Below are 21,768 nucleotides of genomic sequence, written 5' to 3' on the forward strand. Positions count from 1 at the left end.
AAGGGTGGGCCAACTCAATATTGAACCCTACGGACTAAGACTGGGATGCCATTAAAGTTCATGTGCGTGTAAAGGCAGGCGCCCCAATACTTTTGGCAATATAGTGTATATTGTTCTACAGATTACCAAACCCTGCCTATCTATCTTATGTACAAGAGGACAGTTCCAAGTAGTCCTGTCCTGTTGCCCTGAAACAGTAAGTGTTGTCACTCTAGAACTTAAAGTGACATTAATCCCTCAGATTTTTTAACATAAACCAATACTGTAATGTGTGCCTTACTGTAATCCATGGTTGTTTCCCTTCTCTTTGCTGCTCTTCCTTTTAAATCCTCATTTCTTCTCATGTTTGGGGAGAACTTCCCTTTGCAGCTGAGTGCCTTCTCCTGTAGTGCTGGCTAACGTTGTGATCCTTCACACACACACCATGTATCCATTTCACAGACAAGGCAGTCTGCTGCAAAACAGAAGTTCTGCCCAGCATGAGAACAGATACGGATTTAAAAGGAAGAGCAGCAAAGAGAAGGGAAACAACCATGGATTACAGTAAGGCGCACCTTACAGTATTGTTTTATGTTAAAAAATCTGAGGGTTTAATGTCACTTTAAAGTGTGTTACTTAAAGGTGAAAAGAAAGTGAAAAGAAACGTGATGAAACAAAACTAATTCAGCCACCTCATCTAAGGACTTGTAAGCGGCAATATGTTACATTGGGGGGTGCTGCCCTTTAAATAGGTGCAGTTGTTTCAGTGATTGCCTATTGAGCCAGAAGATGAACATTTGTCATTTTGGTTTCATTCTAGCCCAAACAAAGCTGAATATGATGCTTTTTCTGTATCGGCAAGCAGCTATCTTTACTACACAGTAAAATTCCATGATGAGACAGAACTAGCTTGGAACAGCTGTATGCAAACTTCCTACTGTATATATTTGAATGTTTCCTGTGCCACAATCCAGCACGTCTAGATGTATAGAATTGGCTAATGGGGGTTATGAAATGAACGATTTACATAGATTTGCTTACAACTGGAAATGTCCAGTTTACATTAAATTCTCCCATTTGTACTCTGAAAACCCTTTTTAGGCCGTTGAGTACACTGCAAACTGTCCTAACATAGGAGTGTACTCCGGGCCGTCGCTACAGATCACAGGGCCCCATAATAGAAATGTGATGGCAGCCCCCTGATGACCTCTCTCTGAGGTAATGATGCCAAGATCCCAAAGACCCCTCTTGTGCATCTGAAGTCATCTCTACACTGTTGATTTTACAGGGAATTAGAATCAACTCCAACCCGTAATGATGCAGTACTGTATTATCTTCATATGTTCTATGTTTAATTTGCCTCAAGAACCTAATGGGGCTCCTTCCATCCCCAGGCCCCATAGCAGCCGCCTGGACTGCTATGGCTATAGTTCACCACTGAGTGTACTGCATTAACATGCATTGCGTTAAGGTTGCCTAAATATTTGAATATACTGCCAACACAACTTCACTGATTGAAACATGGACTTTGGCAAGGTGCATTGGGGTGCATTTCAAGATGAACAGCACTGCAACGCATTGTGCTGCTGATGGTGTCTTCTTTGTAAATTTCAGCAACACGCATTACCATCATGCATAAGTCTGAAGCTGGCCCTAAAGAACAAACACAGAGCAAACATTGCTGGATTGGGGCTTCAGGTAAGTACATTGCTTGTCTCGGGGCTGCTCTCGGGAGGGGGAATCAATTAAAGGACAACTCCCTGGTGAACCTACATTTTGTGCACTATGGCCAGGTCACACAAGGTCTTTGTGTATGCGTCAACTTGATAAAAGAAAGGTATTTTCAAGCTCTAGAGCCCTGGTTCTCAACTCATGGGTCACGAGCGGCTGTGCTGCAAGTTTTCTTCTTGCTAATGCCCTGCCCCACCAGCTTCTGCACTGACAGGGGACACTGATGGACATTGTACACCACTACCCGCCATGGTTTTTGAGGTCCCACACTCTTCTGGGTGACCAGGGACCATGGCGATATGGATGGAGCTCTGTCACAGCACACCAGCCCCAACTGGACCCCAGGCTAAGGATCCACTCCAGTTCTCAATAAGATAGGGAGACTGGGTGAATCTTAAAAAAGAAGCATGTATGTGTGTGTGAGAATGTCTGAGTGTGTGAGATTGTGCCTGTCATTGTTTTTGAGGTCCTGTTCACACTAGTACAGTGCGTTAATCACACAGTCCCATGTGATTAATTCACTGTACCACGCAAAATCGCACCTACGACGCATTCTGGTGTGCATTGCCATTCATTTGAATGGCACCCCAAACGCACCTCCTACCCACAGTTTGTTTGCCCGCACCTTAACGCACGGTACCGCAATGCCATGTGTTCCAGTGCAGTGCGACTTGGGTCATGACTTAATGACCAAGGACAAATGTGGGTCCTGAGGTTACACAGGTTGAGAACCACTGCTCTAGAGAATTTATCACATACTTGGATGGAGACCAAACTGAACAGGGGGCTAGCCTTGCACCACTAGTCCCCTGGAGATGTTAACAGGTGGAGGGAGGGCTGAGGGAGGCACGAGTGCTGATGAGATGATCTGGTGGTGCTCTGTGCTGAAGCTCGAGTGTGATAACCAGGATAATGTGGCCACAGGAACCAGGCAAGAAACTGGGCATGATATGGCTGGGGCACCAGGTGTTAAGAACTGCAGAGTCTGAGCAGAGCTGAGCAGATAATCGAGGTCGAGGTCATACACAGAAGAATCAGATGCTCCAGGATGCCAAATCGATAGTCAGAAACAGGGTCAACATCAAATGCCAGGGTCATAATCAGATGTACCGGTGAAGTGCCAAGTCGGTAGTCCAAAAGAAAAGTCGAGATCATAGGCCAGGGTCATATACAGGTCAATGGAGTCACAGGAACAGATTGCACGGGAACAGGAAAAAGCTGAAGACAAGTCAGCTCAGTGTTCACACTGGGTTCTAAAGGTCGACTGGCACCAATGAGCAGTAGGTGCGTGTGCACACCGGAATGCACACACATCACACTAACATCTGTGCACAGGATTTCCAATGCAAATATGTTTGCGCGCACGACTACACGCACATCTATGCATACTACCACCAGCACGCATGTGCCCACCGGTTAGAGCATGTTTGCATAAAATCCTTTGCATAATGGAATTGTACTGGCTTCCTGGTCAATACCTTACAGTGCCCTTACTTTTCTTTCATAAAACTTATATTGGTTTCAAAGTAGTATTTTGTACATCAAGTGATTGAATACACATTACACAATAAAGGGTCTATTTATACAGGTGAACCTCGAATAATTAGAATATCGTGCAAAGTTCATTTATTTCACTAATGCAACTTAAAAGGTGAAACTAATATATGAGATAGACTCATTACATGCAAAGCAAGATAGTTCAAGCCGTGATTTGTCATAATTGTGATGATTATGGCTTACAGCTCATGAAAACCCCAAGAACCCCAAATCCACAACCTCAAAAAAGTAGATTATTACATGCAATCAATAAAACAAGGATTGTACATAGAACAATATCGGACCTCTGAAAAGTAGAAGCATGCATATGTACTCAGTACCTGGTTTGGGCCCCTTTTGCAGCACTTACTGCAATTACTTTTGCACGATATTCTAATTATTCGAGTTTCACCTGTAAATCTTCTACCCATCCATACATCGGGTGAATGTTGTTTGCATCATTCCTGCCACTAGATGGAGCTGGAGAGCATAAGAATTTCCTGTGCTCCTTGGCTCCATCTAGTTGCGGCGAGGCCATGTAAATGGCACTCACCCAGGGTATGACTGGGAGGAAGATTTATAAATAGATCCTTAAGAGTAGAATAGAAGAGTAAAGCGTAATATTTGGTATAAATCTTTGGATTACCTCGAGTCTCTGGGAATTACTATAGCAGGTTTTTACCTTTCATGAGAGTAGAAGCTTCAGAATATTTATCCTAAGGACATTTAATTTGATTCTGACTTTAACCTCCCTGACTGCTGTCTAATTATCTTAGTATTTTTTTTTTTTTCATTTTTGTTTCTATTTGTTCTCTCTATTTTTTACTTTTGAATTTCCCGCCGGTTTCGCCCCCCTGCGACATGGTCACTCGGAAGGGACGGAAGACGAATGCTGGCATGGACCGGAGGACACATCGGGTCTCATATGGACAAGGTAAGTGACGCTACAGTGTAATCCCGAGTGTGGCTCGGGGTTACCGCTTTTGGTACTGAAAATTAACCCCGAGCCACACTCAGGATTACCACCAGGAAGGTTAACGTAGATCTAAACCATACCTGGATGACATTTAGTTTGCTAAACCACTGTGCATCATAAACAATTGCCATGCTTTTACTTTAATCAAATAGTGTTTTCACCTTTATGCTGCTTGATCATCTACTGCTACTCTTACGGGCCATTCACACCAATTGTGGTGCGTTCCAGAGTGGTAGCTGCTGGAACGCACAGCAATCGCACACTAAACTCCTCCCTTTGTTCTGGGGCAGGAGGATCGGTCACGTGGCAAAACATTGCCTGCGTTCCGATCCAGTTCAAACGCAAAAAAATGCTGCACGTTCTATTTTTTGTGTTAGAACTGGACCAGTCCAGAACGCAGGCAATGTTTTGCCACACATCTGATCGCACTGCAGGCAGGGGGCGTGGCTGAGGTGCCATTGACTTCAATGCACCGTCACGCCCCTTCCCACCTCAGATCGTAGGGGGGAGTTTAGTGTGCGATTGCTGTGCGTTCTAGCAGCTCCCTCTCTGGAACGCACCGCAGTTGGTGTGAATGGGCCATTAGTCATCTTTTGTCCATATGCATTTGCTCCAGTGTCGTACATCATTGCTTTGGACTGGTTTCTAAATGCTGACAATTCATTCTAACTAGAATTAGTTTCATTGTTTTTTTTTCCTAATTATTATTATACAGGATTTATATAGCGCCAATAGTTTGCGCAGCGCTTTATAATATAAGGAAGACATTACAATCACAAAACAATTCAAGACAAGATAATAATCTGTTAAGAGAAGTTATTGTACAAACCCAATAGTCACACCCTGGCAATCCCTCTACTCCATCATGCTCAGTGACAGCACAATCGCTGCAGGTTTCCTGTGCATACTTTGCTGCAATACACTGAGGGGGAGGAGCGGCCACAGAAATGAGTATTGAAAGATCGTGGTTGCCTCAGGGGGCATCTCATTGAGTCACATGGGGCCAGAGCGTCCCCGCCAGGTTGCTAAGAGCTCTGAGAAACCTATGATGCTCTGGCCGGTGTCCCACCCAGCTCACTGATGTCACTGGTTGTCAGGAGCTGAGCCGGATGCTCTAACCACAATACATGTGCGATTCGCTTTGTTTCAAATTGAAATTCGTACAAATTTTTGGAAATGTTTACATTTGGATGCACCCGAATTTCCGAATGACAGAAATAACGAATCCGAATGTTTGATAACGAAATTCAGATACATACGAACTTCATTCGGAATAAAACACAAGAAGCTGGAGATCTGTCATTTACCGATCTCTGGCTTCTCTGACTTGTATCCCGAATGAAAACGAAGTAACACAATATTGTTACAAAATGTAAATAATGAAAGAAGCTGAGAGATCTGTGTTACTCTGTAACAGCTTCTGCTTCTTTGCCGACACTTCCATCCCCAATGTGAAGAATCTGACAACTGTCACAGAATACACAAAAGTGTTTAAAGTCACATTAAAGTCAGTATTTGTTTTTCTCCTTCACAATCCTGCTGTAGGGACTTACCTTAGGGCCCTATTCACACACGAATCGGCCTGCACGTACAGCTCCGTGCTGCGTGCGGGGCCGTACCAAGTAGCTGCCGGGAAGGACAGGTGCTGCGTGTGATTAGAACGCAGCCCCCGTCCTTCTCTATGGGGCTACGCAGCCGTACGCCACCCTATGCTCACCTCATTTGCAGGTCCGTAGGGGTGCAGGTGATTGTATTCATGCACCGCCGGAATGGATCCTGTATGCGTCCCGGCCAGAAAACCCGCACCCCTACGGACCTGCAAATGAGATGAGCGTAGGGGGGGCGTACGGCCGCGTAGCCCCATAGAAAAGGACGGGGGCTGCGTTCTAATCACACACAGCACCTGTCCTTCCCGGCAGCTACTTGGTACGGCCCCGCACGCAGCACGGAGCTGTACGCGCAGGCCGATTCGTTTGTGAATGGGGCCTAAATGATGCCTCTTGATTCGATCATCTTCTTCCTTACTATCCTTTTCAGCTGCCCCTCCAGTGCTGGTGCGGGTATCCGATCCAGCACTGACTCCTCTATCCTCCTCTCCTCTGACGTCCTACGGAGTCTGTGCGGGTGCATGCTGCTCCATAGACTTACCTTGTGTCTCTCCTCGTCTCCCGGCCGAAGATCTGAACTGCGCATGCACCCGCCCCACGATCCTTTGCAGCTGCCCGGGACTCTTCAGATATTCGGACGGGAGTGCGCGGAGAAGACACAGGTAAGTTTAAAACCTTTTTTAAAGTTTTTAAAAAAATGTTTTTGCATATATCTACTGCTTGCTAGCAGTAGATATATGCAAAAACTGCTGAGGGTTTAATAACCCTTTAACTGTTCACAGAAATAATAATAATAATAAGTAACCAGCGTGGGGTCCCTCCCCAATTCATGCCATAACCTTTAGGTAAAATTCAGATTCATCTGAATCCAAATGCCAAAACGAATTGACTTTCAGACCCAAAACAAAATAAGAAAACACCCGAAACAAAACAAAACAAATATTTTGCCTGCGCACATGTCTGCTGACCACCACCCTCCCCTCAAACCCTGGAACGTCCATCACGAGCCACCAACACTGCCCCGAACGTGCACCAAGAGTGACTGACCTCCCCGGAACGTGCATTACGCACACACACCCCCAGCTTCAGACAGCAAGCCTTCCATATAAGTAAAAGGCTGTACGTGGCTGAAGGTGGGTATGTGTCGGTACTTCTGTAAAGCAATGATTCAGCATAGATATGCAACACTGGACACAAAAAGTACAGAGTTGTACTTCCCTGTGCAAGCGTGCAGATGTTCCACCGTATACCCACCATATCTATGCAGCACCTGTAGCCCCCTGGTGGGGTAAATATGGCCAAATGTACATTGTGCAGGTCCAAACGCCCCTGTGCATGAACCCATCTAACAGATTTGCCCTTTTCCAATACCAACAGCTCTGCACTCACTGTTACCTCCACTGCCATCATCTCTGCTGCTTCTCTCTACTGCCATTGCATGGCCACTAATGATGTCATTCCTGCGCACTGGAATTACATCCACCTGGCTCCATTCTTAGAGCAGAGTTTACACTGTACTGCACATGTGCATCAGGCACTGTACACACATCAAACATTTCTGGGAGAATGGGGTATTTTTCCATTGTTTTGCAGCTCAGCCATTCTGTAATCCACTGGCCTCACTTGCTGTTAGCCTTTTCTCTGGTGACACTGCCTGTGGAGAGTAGTGTACCCCTGAGAGGGCAGAAGCGAGGTGACCTAGAATCAGATAACATGCAACCGGTTCATTCTGTGTTTATCTATCAATAAAAGCACATTTGGAAATTGTAATATGTTCCTGGTAGGAGAGCGAGTTATAAAATACTACTTTCTTTGGTTGCCCCATTCACTGTTGACATTATACAGACATTATAACATGAAGTCACAAGTTAAAACTGTGTGTTCAGCCTCTTTAAATACACATACAAAATGCAGGGATAACAGATTGCATAGGAGTGGTTAAACAGTTTCCTAATCTCACTTCTCTGACAATGGGCTTTCCATATCAGATGCAGAGAGGCAGCCATGTTTTCAGAGTGCATTAATATGATTAATGCCTCAGCTGTGTGCATATGTCATCTCAATCTGCTCCTCTTTCACATATAAAGAAGTGCAGCATCTTCTAACTTGTCATTAGTCACGGGAAGCGCCAGCAGCCACTCTGCGCCACGCTGTCGCCTTACTATTTTTACTGGTAATCTTCATTCTCTGGGAATTAGGGTTAATCAGCTCAACTTGTGAGCTTGTGTTCTGGACAGCCATGCATGTAATCTGGTCTATTGCTTGCCAATCACCCAGGAGCTCCTGCTATACTTCCCCTCAGCCATCCCGACCACTTCTGCCAAGCTTCAGATTTCCTGGTTTCGTGGTTGATTTATAAAAACTGGAGCAAAGGTGGAGGTGTCCCCGGTAGCAAACAACCATTGCTGAGTCTGAAGGATTAAAAACTGGTTAATGACTATAGGCAAGAGATCTGCTCTAGATTTAATTGGTCCTCCTTTCATACACTATCCCCATTGTTCTTTGTTTTGCTGCCCGGTGAGAACTATTACTGGTCATATACCTAACCCAGTAGTCAGATAGTGAAAACAAATTACAAAATGTTTAAACCTTTTTTTTTTTACTTTAAGGTTAGCATGTGGCCAGGCTATTGTATTATATACACTGATAATAATAATAATAATAATAAAAAATAAATAACAATAATATATAATCAGTGTTGTCTTCCTGAGATCAGTAGTGACTTATATGCATGACGTGCATGAAAAAGGCCAATTGGCTATACACAAAGGTGGTGCTTTGGGAGCATCAGAGTTGTGTTGACTCAGGAAGAGCATATAGCAAGGCAGACATTCAAACAGGGATGCACAAATCCCAGGAGCCATGTAGCCAATGCCCCTTACAAATGAAAGCTGCCTCCTAACTTTTGAGTTTTCTCTAGTCTAGTCTTAGAGCTGGAAAAGTATCTGTACTTGTCTGAGAGCTTCTGCTCTCGGTTTACATTAGAGTAAAAGGCTGCTGAGTTAATGCTGGAAGGAGGGAGCAGGGTGAGCAGGGCTGTTCTAGCATGAACTCACAATAGGGTATGTGTGCTTTTCCCCGAGCACATTTGACCCCAAAAGTCCAGTTCATTTAACTAGTGAGATTGATCTGTAGCATGCTTGAACAGGTTTCAGCATACCATGTCCTCGCCCACTTGAAAGAGGTGGTCTGGGGCACACTTCTGTTGAACTATGGTACTCATCTGCTTGATTGCTAACTGTACCCACTGTACCCACTGGAGCAGATTAGATCAATTAGGGCCCACTCTAGTAGTAAGGATAAAGATGACGTAAGTCTGCTCGAGTTCAGCACAATTTAGGCAAAGGAGGCATGCTAGGGCCTGACATGTCCAGTCTGTAGAGAATCATGCAATTCATCAATCATATTTGCTTACAATCCTAAATTACAGATCTAAATGCAAATGCGAACAGTTATGAATAAGCAGTTCCTTGCTGGTCAGCCCTAGAAAGCAGTCAGGAGGTATCAGAGATATAGAAAGTTAAATGTATATGGAAGCCTTGACTTTTGCTGTAAAAGTCTAGTCCGGTCTGTCCTCCCTCACCTCCATATTGGTCCTTTAATATGATTGGTAACTTCATTGGCCAAAAGGGAAACTCAAGAGGTGGGGCCAAGATCTACTTACGGGAAAGGCCAAGATTTGCATACACCTGTTGCAAGCACCAAAGCCGGAAAGCCAGAACCAGAGCTTGTGCATGAGTGTCTGCGCTTGCGCATATGTCTGATTTTGCTCATGCATCATTGCGCAGATGTGTGCACATTTGCATGCATTCTTCGCCGCTTACACACAGACGTGCGCCTGTGCGTATTTTAAACCTTGGCGACTTACAGGCTATTTAGGCTGTGACACCAAAACCTCCAGTACTGAGTGACCATCAGGTATTTGTACTCATGAGGTCCTGCTCTCTGATTTGATCATCTGTTACCACCCTGGCCTATCTAGACCTTTCACTGCTCTTTTGTGTTCCTTTGACCCCGGATTGTTCCTTGACCTCTACTTCAGCCTGACACTTTTTCATTGCACTGCCTGCAGATTACTGACCTTGGCCTGTCACCTACTTCCTTCCTCTCTGTCACCTGGTACCACTATGCCTGCCTGTTAATGACCCAGCTTGCATCGACCACCTTCTTTTGGTGTTCCTCTCCAGTGTCTGCATCCTGCCTGAGGCTCCTCAACATCGCAGAGACTATTCTGCTTGCCTATCATTATCTTCCGTCACGTGTGCCACTCCGTGCCCCTGAGCACCTGTCCTGCCATCCAGGGGTTTTGAGACTGGAGCTGAAAGTGATACTGCCCTCATCAACTCAGACTCCACCCAGGTACGTGACAACACCTTCACCTTCCTATATGTCTGGATATACTAATAGTTGTGACATGATACCCAAAGCACCTCCTCAAGTAATACCTCCTTTGAAACATGCATGTTATACCAACATGACAAGAATGTAAACATTCTCTTCCTGTAGCTGCGCATAGATTCAGTATTAGTCCAGACAATCATGGTACCAAGCCAATGCCCCTTACAAATGAAAGCTGCCTCCTAACTTTTGAGTTTTCTCTAGTCTAGTCTTAGAGCTGGAAAAGTATCTGTACTTGTCTGAGAGCTTCTGCTCTCGGTTTACATTAGAGTAAAAGGCTGCTGAGTTAATGCTGGAAGGAGGGAGCAGGGTGAGCAGGGCTGTTCTAGCATGAACTCACAATAGGGTATGTGTGCTTTTCCCCGAGCACATTTGACCCCAAAAGTCCAGTTCATTTAACTAGTGAGATTGATCTGTAGCATGCTTGAACAGGTTTCAGCATACCATGTCCTCGCCCACTTGAAAGAGGTGGTCTGGGGCACACTTCTGTTGAACTATGGTACTCATCTGCTTGATTGCTAACTGTACCCACTGTACCCACTGGAGCAGATTAGATCAATTAGGGCCCACTCTAGTAGTAAGGATAAAGATGACGTAAGTCTGCTCGAGTTCAGCACAATTTAGGCAAAGGAGGCATGCTAGGGCCTGACATGTCCAGTCTGTAGAGAATCATGCAATTCATCAATCATATTTGCTTACAATCCTAAATTACAGATCTAAATGCAAATGCGAACAGTTATGAATAAGCAGTTCCTTGCTGGTCAGCCCTAGAAAGCAGTCAGGAGGTATCAGAGATATAGAAAGTTAAATGTATATGGAAGCCTTGACTTTTGCTGTAAAAGTCTAGTCCGGTCTGTCCTCCCTCACCTCCATATTGGTCCTTTAATATGATTGGTAACTTCATTGGCCAAAAGGGAAACTCAAGAGGTGGGGCCAAGATCTACTTACGGGAAAGGCCAAGATTTGCATACACCTGTTGCAAGCACCAAAGCCGGAAAGCCAGAACCAGAGCTTGTGCATGAGTGTCTGCGCTTGCGCATATGTCTGATTTTGCTCATGCATCATTGCGCAGATGTGTGCACATTTGCATGCATTCTTCGCCGCTTACACACAGACGTGCGCCTGTGCGTATTTTAAACCTTGGCGACTTACAGGCTATTTAGGCTGTGACACCAAAACCTCCAGTACTGAGTGACCATCAGGTATTTGTACTCATGAGGTCCTGCTCTCTGATTTGATCATCTGTTACCACCCTGGCCTATCTAGACCTTTCACTGCTCTTTTGTGTTCCTTTGACCCCGGATTGTTCCTTGACCTCTACTTCAGCCTGACACTTTTTCATTGCACTGCCTGCAGATTACTGACCTTGGCCTGTCACCTACTTCCTTCCTCTCTGTCACCTGGTACCACTATGCCTGCCTGTTAATGACCCAGCTTGCATCGACCACCTTCTTTTGGTGTTCCTCTCCAGTGTCTGCATCCTGCCTGAGGCTCCTCAACATCGCAGAGACTATTCTGCTTGCCTATCATTATCTTCCGTCACGTGTGCCACTCCGTGCCCCTGAGCACCTGTCCTGCCATCCAGGGGTTTTGAGACTGGAGCTGAAAGTGATACTGCCCTCATCAACTCAGACTCCACCCAGGTACGTGACAACACCTTCACCTTCCTATATGTCTGGATATACTAATAGTTGTGACATGATACCCAAAGCACCTCCTCAAGTAATACCTCCTTTGAAACATGCATGTTATACCAACATGACAAGAATGTAAACATTCTCTTCCTGTAGCTGCGCATAGATTCAGTATTAGTCCAGACAATCATGGTACCCTTACACCAAGTGATCATAAATACCCGGGAATCAGAGAGATTCATATATTGTTTATCATGCATATTTATCATCATAATGCATATTTATCAGCAACTCCTATTTATTTATTTTTTTAATTCTTTATTTTCAGTTTTTCAGTTGTACAAACAGTGGGTAATTAGAGAAAGAGGGGTTGTACAGTACAGTAAAATACATTGGGTACAGCATAAACATGAGAAGTGTATATAAGACTTTACAATTCCACTGGTTTGGTAGCCCCAATGTGGGCAAGGTAGACAGGCATTTCAGTGTGTATTTAAGCGCCACCACCCATGGGTAAAGCGCAACCACCATGCCTTGGCATGCACCAGGCTTTCCAGGTCTCACTAAGAAAGGCAATGCAGTCAAATACCTGCTATGCTGAGGATGTAGCACGGACGACACAAAAAGATGGGGTGTGGAGGAGAAGACAGCGAAGGGTTAGGGACTGAGACTTGGGGAGGATATAGAGGATAGGAATCAGGGTGGGAGTTGGCGGAAGCGTAAGTTGGGTGAGCATTCAACCGAGTCCTGGCAGGAGGGGGGGCACACCATTGGCCCCCTGAGGCAGGGTTGTCAGGCTCTATCTGGGACCTCTAGATTGAGTTTCACCGCAAGTGCGGCACAATGTCCCATTCTACCATGAGAGCAGCAACTCCTATTTAAAAACTACATGAACAAATATCAGTAAACACACTGGGGGAGATTCAATATAGTACTTGTGACACCTTACAGGAGTTAATGCAGTCTAAAAATGTCCAGCTTCAGATGAAAAAAAAAGCAGGTGACATTTCTAATGCTATTACCGACATGAGGAACAATTTCAGGTAGTTCTCAATAATGACACTTTTACATTATGTCTCAAAGGCTGCAACAAATTCATAAAGAAGTACTGTTGCTGCAGAGATAAGAAAACCGACGATAAATAAGACCGCTGTCATCTTGGTGTAATTTGTGTTGAGGGTGAGGAGTTTGTCCCCCCTCCCTATGTTATTGTTTGCAAGGACACTGGCGGCCCTGTGTCTGCTGGCGTCCTAGCAACCAATGATGCTGGGCCACACATTGCCATTGCTTGCTAGGATGTTGGCAGCCCTGAGGTCACTGACGTCCTGACAACCAATGAGGCTCCACTGCACAATGTTATTGGTTGCTAGGGCTTGGGCCGCACGCAGGCAGCCAGTGTACAGGCAACCAATTAGGCTTGCTCACACAATGTCATTGCTTGCTAGGACATCAGCGGCCTAAAGGCTGCCGGCATCCTAGCAACCAATCAGTCTCTACCGTAAAATGTAATTGGTTGATAGGATGCCACAGCCCAGAGGCATTTAGTGTCCTAGCAACCAATCAGCCTAGGCAGCACAGCGTCATCGGTTGCTAGGCAGCCAGGGTCCTGGCAACCAATTAGGCTTGCCAACACAATGTCATTGCTTGCTAGGACATCAGCGGCCTAAAGGCTGCTGGCATCCTAGTAACTAATCAGTCTGTACTGTACAATGTCATTGGTTATAGGCTGCCACAGCCCAGAGACATTTAGTATCCTAGCAACCAATCAGCCTTGGCAGCACAGCGTCATCAGTTGCTAGGACACTGCAAGGCCCCGAGGCTGCCAGCATCTGAGCAACCAATGAAACTCGGCCCCACAGCAGCCTTGAGATCTGTACACAAGGCAGGCTTAGTACATGTACAAGTTTCTGACATGAATTTGTCACGTTCACTGACATTTGTGGCATGGTGGTGCAGACGCACTTTATGACTCCCAGGGTCTAAGTGCTGCCACCAAATTGTATTCCGCCATGTTGGTTCACTTAGCATCTGAGACAGAAATCCGGTGACTAATAAATGTTGGAAGATTCTATTTTTAGCAGCAGATTTCTGAAATTCCTGGGTGACGTACAAGGCAACTTTCCAGGACCAGATTTATGTCTCCCTGGCAAGCCAAGTCATGACTCATACAGTGATAACTGGTCTGACCTGTTCACATGAATAGATAAAACTTCATTACTGCTATTATGAAACAGCAATGATGTACACATACTAGAGAGGCAACAGAGACTAAAGAATGGAACATGAGGGATTAATAATATCTCTCTGCGCAGTCTGAGGCTGCTTAACTCCAGGCACAAAAAACTTTCATTGAAATATATTCCTTCATAATATATATCTGCATCCACAAATTCCATCTCTTCACTTTCTTTCCACACTACAAAGAGGAAGTCCCTGGGTGATGACATAATCAATTCTGAGTCTTTTTTTGGTATGCGTTCCGGTGCATTTGATGCGTTTGCTATGCGTTTACACTGCGCTTTGATGCGTTTCGATGCAGTTTTAATGCAGGTAAAATAGGACAAGTAGTACTTTTTCTGACTGCATCTGAACGAACTGCAATGGTGGGAATTAAGCCCAAGAAAGCCCATAGGAAAGCATTGTGATACATTTTAACTGCAGCAGTCAAAATAAATGGACTGCGTCACAACTGCATATGGAGTGAACTGGCCCTTCTATTTAGACACTTGCTTATTAGTTCAGCTTTAAAGTAATTCTAAACACAAGTTTAAAAGTTAAAGGAGAACTATGGGGTCAGTGTTTTTCCACATAGTTCTCCTAAGGGTAACGGGAGGACACAAACTAGCGTCCTCCCGTCACCCTAACCTCAGTATACCGCGAGCTACATCTCACGGTATACTGAGGCGCCACAGCCGGGATGGATCCTGACATTACTGTCTGGATCCACCCAGCTGCGTGAGTGTCAGCTGGCTCTGCCTATCTAGAGGCAGAGCCAGCTGTAGCCGCCCGGTCCCCCGTCCGTCAGCGCTGGAGGATCGGACAGGGGAGGGGGAATCCCTGCAGGGAGCCGTGAGTGACAGTCACGGCTCTCTGCAGGCACAGGATCGAGAAGTGAGCGAGCTACGGTATGTGTTCGCTCACTTACCGATCTATTGAGCCGACGTGTAAAAGTTTCATTGTCACAGGTCGGCTAGAACTATGAGGATGAGTGATTTTCACTCACCTCATAGTTCTCCTTTAAACAATTTTAAAAATAGTTATGTTTTCAGCTTGCCAGTCATTCGATGTTGTGGCTGCATTAATTTACTAAAATAAAAGATGAGGTTACAACGAGTAAACAGATACCCGACATGCCCAGGTAAAAAATCGTGTGCGTCCGTGAAACGGCAACAAAATTCAGTACCCCGAAAAGTCCATAGACGATGCTTTAAAAGCGCCTACAGGTCATCAGTTTAGAGATACCCAAAAATACTGCCCCTAGAATTATTGCTCTCCGGCGTGCGCGGCAACACCCAACATGTGTAGTGCGTGCGTCATTTTCGTACGTAGGCGCACTCGATGCGTGTTTACGTGAAGTCGCGCTTGCCCGCGGGGGGCGGGGACTTTAAAAAAGTCATCAGTTTAGAAATACCTAAAAATACTGCCCCTAGAATTATTGCTCTCCGGCATGTGCGGCGACACCCAACATATGTAGGGCGTTCGTCGTTTTCATACGTAGACGCACCCGACACGTGTTTACGTGAAGACGTGCGTGCTCGCGGGGCGGGGACTTTAAAAAATAGATATCGCCGTCCAGAGTGAGAGCAATAATTCCAGGGCCAATATTCATGGATAACCCTAAACTGATGACCTGGCTTTTAAAGCGCCACCTATGAACAATTTGGTGTACCATCTTTTTTTTTTGCTCTTTTATGAGCACACACAATTTTTAAGCTTGACATGTTGGATATATATTTACTCAAAACTTCATCTTTGATATTTTTACAAAGAAAAATGGATATTATATTGTGGTTTTGTGCCCTAAGAGCTTAATTGTATTTTTCCCCCCGAGATTTTGGGTTTGATAAAGAGTTGCGCTAATATCATGCAACATAAAATTTGCAATGACCCCGTTTTTTATACAGGGTCTCCTCTTTCATATATTATTCTTTAGGCCTAAAATGTCGATTTTTAACATGTGTGCAAAATACGCAAAAAGAACTCTGGCAGCTAAAGGGTTAAAGGTCGTCCGCAGTAGCAGCATACATATTTCTGAGGACATGTTTACTTTAAATTAAAGGAGTTTCCCACTTTAATATGAAAAATGTGAATGGCTGCCACCCTGTGGCAAAAGTTGATAATGACATGAATGTTTCTATTCCAGTATGTTGTCAGCTGGAAAGCATGCTATGATTTTCACTGCAGTTAGAACTATTAATTAAAAAAATACAAAAATAATAATAAATTATAAGAGTGCTGAGCAGTTGATATCGATTTTCACAATTGTTTTTACTGTTACTGGTATTTTAAATAAAATATGCAACTGATATACTGAATATTTATGTTGTCTGTATTAACTGCACACAGTTGTCAAAAAACATATATATAGATATATCTATATATCTATATACATATATATATATATATTTATATATATATATGTATATAGATATATAGATATATCTATATATACTTATTCTGACAACTGTGTGCAGTTAATACAGACAACATAAATATTCAGTATATCAGTTGCATATTTTATTTAAAATACCAGTAACAGTAAAAACAATTGTGAAAATCGATATCAACTGCTCAGCACTCTACCATCTGCTGTGTTTGTCATGTTTTCTGGTCAGTTCAGTTTGTAATCAAATGTAAAAAAAAATATAAATGAAGGTGCATGAAATAAAAAGGTAATTAATATACTAATTAGTAGTATTACTATACTATACTAACTATACTATTAGTAGTATTAATATACTACTATCATTACACATATACTGTATGCATATAGGGTTAGCATTATGCAATATATTTGGTTATAGTGAGCCTTTGAAGAGAAACTGTAATGGTTTTATGTTGATTTTATAATTTTGTAAGCTTATACTTTTAAAATTATGTTTTAAAAAAATCTTTGATTTACAAATAAACATTTAATATGGATTATATCCATGACAACTGGTTTGCAGTTTTGCAGTGTTATTTTTTTTTTCTTGCACAATATTTTTATTAGTATTTTTCTTTTTTAGTTAACATAATATGAAAAACACAAAATAACAAGGTGTATGACACAGAGTTGGCTCATATTGAAGTAGGAGACAAAAAGGCAACCATGATGATATGGCAGCGACCCAAATGACAGAAGAAATATACTGTATTAATTGCATATAAGTCCCAAACAAAGGCAAAAAAATGCAAACTGCCCAAACTAAGGCTACTATCGTCATAAACGGGAAATTCAGGGAGGAGCAAAACGGAAAAACTATCCTAAAGAAAGTAAAAATGCAAAAGCATTACAGGAAGAGTAGCAGAACAAGAAATAGAAGGAAGGGATAAGAGAAAAGGGGCAAGAAAGAGAGAAAATTATAAGCCTATAATAAAGGAGAGAAAGAAGAGTTGAAAAAAGAAGGAAAAAGAGGAGAAAAAAGACGGGAGAACTGGATTTTTGTAAGGCAAGTAATTGAAATGAAAAGGAGGGCGGCCTAGAGAAGTCAATCCAGGGTTGCCATATCGCTAAAAAGCGAGCATGGGTGTCAGACAATATCTCCGTAAATTTTTTCCACGAACTTGGAGATTTCCAAGCTCTAGCTTTGGTCATTTTAGTAGCCACAAAGATAGGGGTCACCAAAATCCACTCTAGGCAATTCAAGTGTGGAACAGGTTTCAGCAGTATTGCCTCACAAGGGTCCCTGTGTAACTGTACATGTAGTACAGCACAAATCATATTGTACACCCTGATCCATAATTTAGTCACACGTGGGCACCAGATATGGAACATGGTACCTTGCTCCAAGCAACCTCGAAAGCAATTAGGAGGATATGATGGGATGCATCTCGCAAGACGCGCACGAGTGTTCTGATACAACACTCTATAAGAATTCTCCAGTGCTGGTAGACTCCCAAAAGACCAACCCAATTCCTCTTGCCATTTACACTGGTAAGATGTGGGCACTGGGGTGGAAGGGTTATATATACAGTATATTATAGAAGAGTAGAGTAGGGTAATAAGGCCAGGGGCATCAGGATTAGTACGACAGAAGTGCTTAAATAGAGTGATAGTTAAAGGGGAGGGATTGTCCTTCAAGAGGGAAGCAATAAAGTGTCGAATCTGAATGTACCGATGCCGTTCCGCCTCGGGAATGCTATGAGCATCTCGTAGATGTTGAAAGGATTTGAAGCCAGAAGCAGTTAGTAAAGAGTAAACCGTTGTGAAATCATGTTTCCTCCAGCAAGAGAAAGAGAGCGGGTTGGTAAAGCCTGGAGGAAAAAGAGGGGAATGCAACAAGGAGGAAAGGGGTAAGTGCAGGGATATTAAGTTACTGGAATATTTCAAATCTTATACACTATCCCGAATCTTAACAGAGTAGGACAAGATCGGATTGAGCGGCGCTGGGCGATCCGCAGGGGGCAACCGTAAGAGAGTGGAGATGGGGGTTGGGTGGATTTTGTTCCCATCCAGACAAGCCCAAAGAGGAAGTACAAAGGTGGAGTGCAGAAGAGCTAAGGGAGCAATATTAGCTGCTATATAATAGGAGCAAAGATGCGGAACTGCCATCCCTCCCTGTGATTTAGGACGATAGAGTATCCGCCGGTTAACGCGAGGCCTAGAGTCACCCCAGATAAAAGAGAGAACTTTACGTTGCAAGATACAAAAGACATGACGGGGGAAAAAGATAGGCAGGACCCTAAAAACATACAAAAGTTTAGGAAAGGAAGATATTTTGACAGCATGGATCCTGCCCAGCCATGAAATAGGAAACCGTTTCCAAGATTCCAACAATTTGTGAAGAGATTTCAGAAGGGAGGAATATTGGCATTGTAGAGAGAGTTGTAAGAGGAAGTGAGGAAAATGCCCAAATACTTAAGAGAGGAAACCCACTTAAAAGGGAAAGAGAGAAGCAAACTACTTTCGGATTGGAAGGACAAAGATACGTTCAAAGCTTGGGATTTGGATTGGTTTATTTTCAAATCAGAGACTTCTGCAAACTCAGAGAAAACACTGAGGAGGATGGGGAGTGAAATTCGAGGACTAGTCACAGTCAAGAGTACATCATCAGCGAATACGGAGAGTTTATGGTGCATAGCAGCAATCTCAACACCCTTGATATCCGCAGAAGAACATACTCAGTCAAAGGCTCAACAGTTCAGATAAACAAAATGGGTGACAGGGGACAACCCTGTCGGGTCCCCCAAGCGATAGCAAAAACAGGGGACTCAAAACCACAGTATTTTATTTTAGCTTGAGGAACTGAATATAAGGCCCTAATCCAAGAGAGAAAATGGGGGACCAAAGCCCCGAGATTGAAGGACCTCAAAGAGGTTCGGTCACGATAGCATATCAAAAGCCTTGGAGATATCCAAAGATAACAGCATTAGCTCCTGAGAACGAGACTTGGCCAAGTGAAGTAGATGAAGTGGATTGTGTTACTAGCCTGCCGGTGAGGTGTAAAGTCAACCTGATCTTTCCTAATCTTTCCAGGGTCCCCAAGATCTAATTGACACGTGCGGTCAAAACTTTCGAAATAATCTTAACATCGAGGTTAATTAAGGAGATCGAGCGGTAGTTAGACCATGAGTGTGGGTCCCTGTGCGGCTTTAGAAGCATAACAATGTTGGCGGTGAGCATTTGTGATGACAGAGATTCCCCTCCCTTCAGGAGGCCATTAAACATTGAGGCTAAATAGGGGAACAGATCCCCCAAAAGCTTCACGTAAAATATGGCAGAGAAGCCATCAGGGTCAAGATGTTTATTGGTCTTAAAAGATATGATCGCCTGTTAAATTTCGGGCACAGCCCTACGCCAAAGAAGTACAGGAGCTTCTTTGGGGCGTATTTGCTGCACGTATCCATTAGGATACAGCCGGATAGCCCTCGGAAACGCGGGTTTGTCGCACGTTTCTTTTACCGCAAATCGCGGTAGAAACGCGCAGCACGAATCGCGCTGCAAACGCGCATATTCCATACGACCAGGTGTGAACCCAGCATAATACTAGGTGAGGCTCTATCCTACCTATCACTAAACAGGAGGGGAGACCAGAGAGAGAGAGAGAGACACAGAGAGAAGTAAACACAATTACAAGCTGCTGTGGCGCTGAACTACCACTAGATGTCACCAGAAATACAATTCTTAAAGAGACACTAAACTCAGGAGTTCAATCTTAAAAAGTAATTCAAGTACCCAAAGGCTCCATTCATACATAGCAGTAGCGGTTTCTGTATTGGAAAGAAACCGCGCAATTATTAACATATTACTATAGCTGAAATGCGCAGAATCGGCCAATAAAATCACGCTTGGACTATTTTGCAGGACGTACGGTTTCATACTGACTGGCCGCCCCAATGGTCTGAACAGTGCACATTGCAATGTATTGGTTTTTATGTTTAGCATGTTTCCCCGTGTATTCATATGCGCAAATGCGCACAAAATAACGCTCATGTGTGAATGGAGCCTCACTGTTAACAAAAATGTATCTTGTTTGTGTATCACTCAGCTGTATAACCTCAAATCATCTCTGAATTGGTGCTGACACTGCCCTTTCTTCTGGAGGGTGGCTACTTTTGTTCCCCATGGTCCCTGTGTGTGTAGTAAAGTAGTCGCCGCAACCAGCTCGCTCCCGTGATGGACTACAATCTGACGTTTAGTTTACCAATTTGTATTGAGATTATAATCCATCACAGGAGTAAGTAGTAGGTAAGTAGTATGTAACGCAGAGCCATACTCTTGTTTCTTTTTTCTTTATTTTGATTGGACAGCTTGGACCAATGGCGCTTTGCCAATGGTCCAAAACCATCCATAGAGCTTTGAGCCTCTGACTCCAAGTCAGAGGCTGTTGTAGCTCTGACCTCACCAAGTTAGGTTAAACACAGCAGTGGGGAAGCCAGCTGCTGTGTAACCTAACATAGCTGTCAAAAGCCAGATGAAGTGCCTCATGTGCGCCCATGACAGGTTACACAGTGGGGAGGCTTTCCTAGCTGTGTAACCTGTTAGAAGCTGCCCTGAATGGAGAAAAAGCTGTCAGCTTCACACTTGAAGCTGACAGCTTTTTCTTCCACAATGCCAGGTGAGGCTTCCCCAACTGCACGTCTCCGATGTAAAAGTGTAGAGGTAAGTAGCACAGAGGTAAGTAGTATGTACAGAGTTCAGAAGTTACAGGAGGGTAAAGTAGAGGTCAGTAGTATGTAACGCCGAGTGCATAGGTTAGAGGTCAGAAGTAAGTAATACAGAGGTATGTTGTCTGTAACGAAGAGTGCAGAGATACGTAACACAAAGGTATGTTGTATTTAACAAAGAGTGCAGAGTTAAGTAACACAGATGTATGTTGTATGTAATGCAGAGTGCAGAGGTCAGATGTATGTTGTATGTAATGCAGAGTGCAGAGGTCAGTGGTAAGTAACACAGAGGTATGTTGTATGTTAAGCAGGGGTCAGAGGCAAGTAACACAGAGGTATGTTGTATGTAATGCAGATTGCAGCGGTCAGAGGTAAGTTACACAGTGGTATGTTGTATGTAGTGCAGAGGTAATTAACACAGAGGTATGATGTATGCAATGCAGAATGCAGAGGTAAGTAACACAAAGGTATGTTGTATAAAAGGCAGAGTGCAGAGGTCAGGGGTATGTTGTATGTAATGCAGAGTGCAGAGGTCAGAGGTAAGTAACACAGAGGAATGTTGTATGTAATGCAGAGAGCAGAGGTACATGACACAGAG

This window comes from Nanorana parkeri, unplaced genomic scaffold, assembly GCF_000935625.1.
Source record: "Nanorana parkeri isolate BGI_ZX_2015 unplaced genomic scaffold, ASM93562v1 scaffold523, whole genome shotgun sequence".
Lineage (NCBI taxonomy): Eukaryota > Metazoa > Chordata > Amphibia > Anura > Dicroglossidae > Nanorana > Nanorana parkeri.